Source organism: Haliaeetus leucocephalus, unplaced genomic scaffold, assembly GCF_000737465.1.
Source record: "Haliaeetus leucocephalus isolate CR32 unplaced genomic scaffold, Haliaeetus_leucocephalus-4.0 Scaffold450, whole genome shotgun sequence".
NCBI classification, from domain to species: Eukaryota; Metazoa; Chordata; class Aves; order Accipitriformes; family Accipitridae; genus Haliaeetus; species Haliaeetus leucocephalus.
Genome location: NW_010972886.1, coordinates 9,586,319 through 9,588,585, shown reverse-complemented (window position 1 = coordinate 9,588,585; position 2,267 = coordinate 9,586,319).

The window sequence follows — 2,267 nt, the reverse complement described above, 5'->3', positions numbered from 1 at the left end:
GCCCGCGCCCAGCCCAGCCCGGCGCCGCCAGATCTCCCCGGCACCGGGCACCGGCACCGACCTGTGCCTGGGCGTGCAAGGGGCCGGGGAGGCAGGGGAGGGTGTCAGGGTCCCTGCAAGCCCCCTCTCCAAGAGTTGCCAGCTGCCCGTAGCTCCCCCCGGGACAGCACAGTCCGCCGCTATCTGCATCTGTGGGTGCATTATCATAGACTTTTGCATAATTGCATATTGACTTTACTAAAAGGATCTGCAGAGCTATTTAAACATCTCTCTCTTCCACCCGCAAACAAGTCTCCCGGCAAGAAAAACAACCAAAAAGGGGGGGGGGGGCCGCAAAAGAGCTTCAAGTTGCTCTTGCTCCTTCATTCTGAAGCATTTATTAGGGCACAAGTGGCTCATCTCTAAGCGGTTTGGATCCAACTTGGTGCGTGTGAGTGCAGGCAAGCCGAGGGGATCTGCAGTAGTGAGAGCATGTGACAGCTGGGATGGGTGGCTGTTATTCACTTCGGGGTCTTATAGGCGAGTACATGGATGTACACGTCTCTCTATTTCTGAGCTCCCTTGGATAAATTTTGGCCAGCTACCATGGCTGTGACAAAAGCGTACGTGGGTACGTGTGTGTGCGTGCACGCAAAGGACTGCTCTAAGGACAACTTAGGAAAAAACCTTCCTTAACGATTTTTAAAACCTCCCTCAGAGGAGAGGCACTCAAACGCCAGCATCCCCCTTTCCCTACGCCTCCTCTGTCAGAGCAGTGCCACGCAAGCCACGTCAGCCCGAAACCACAGAGCTGGGCTTTGCCTCCAAGGACAGGAGTGCTCATCCTCTGCCTGTGCTGGCTCCCCCAGTTTGCCATCCCCTCTCCATCCTTCCCACTTGCGGGTTGGAGCAGAAGCAGCTGCCCTCGCCCTTGAGGCTTGCAGGGGAAGGCGGTCCCCTCCTGCACCAAGGCCGGCTCCCCAAGGCAGCAGCTGTGAGAAGAAGGCAGGGAGGGAAAAAAAAGCAAAGGAGAGAAGGAGGGGGTCGGGGAGGGAGGCGGTGAAAGCTGCACTTTCCTCCGAGCAGAGCGAGCATTCCCTCGGAGGGCCCCCAACCCCAGGAGCTACCTCCCGAGCCCTGGGCCTCCCACATGGCAGCAGCATCCCCTCCTCCGCAGCCTTGCAGCCACAGTGGGGACAGCCCCGCATCGTGGCTCAGCCCCCAGCTGCTCCATGCCGGCCTCGGGGGTCTGTGGCAAGGGGCCGGTGAGACACATGGGGACTGAGCCAGGCCCACACGCTGGTTTCAGATGGGAAACTCTAACTGCCCGGGGATTCGGAGCATCCTGCACGATGATGAGACACTGACGATCATTTTTTGTGGCTTAAAGGGTTCATGGAAAGATCTGCAGGGATCTGCAGTTGTCAAAGGGAAACCCCAGTCTGAAGAACCCACCAAGATGCATCAAGAGAGCGTCTTCTTCCAGCTTACCCCACAGAGCACCTTTTTTACCTCGAGGATGTTAGCTTTGCTTGAGAAGCTGTAATTGCACGTTAAAGAAAATGCTCTCCTGCTCTTATCCTCAACTTATTTGTGGGAACAAGGCAAGAAATCAGATAGGCACCCAAACTCTGGAAAGGGAGTATTTTTTACATGGAACCAGAGCAACGCCTCATAGAGCAATCAGCTCAGCTCTCCTCAGCTGCAACATTATTTCCTTGCATTTAGCAGACCTCAGATCAATCAAATACTCTATTTTAGCTAAGAGGGGCTCTCAGCATGCTTTGAGGAGGACTAGCCTACCGTTCAACCTTTCAGTTCGAATTTCCAAAGACATTTTGCTTCTTCTCTCAACAGTGCAGTGACCACAGTCCACACAAAGTTTGGCACCTAATTCCTGCCAGGGATATAAACCATCTTTAGCAAACATGGGCAGTAAGCCATACTTCAGGCATCCCCTACCGGCCCATGTCTCATTGAATGTCACCGGGATTAAGTGCCTAAGTCACCTTTTGAAAAGGGCTGTACCTTTCTGAAGGTAGATACACATTGTAGTGCGCGTAGACGTGACCAAAGTAGCTTTGAACCTCTCTGTTCTGGAGCCAAAAGCATGTCAGCAGGCTCTACTCACCCAAGCAGTCCCCAGGGCATTTTGGGGACGCTGAATTCTTTGCCTCACCCCTCTTCTTCCCTCAGAACACTACTTTCAAGCCTCTCTGGATGCAAACAGGAACAGAATGGAGTCAAGTTCTCCAAGACACATTTACCCCCCATCAGATAACTGTGAA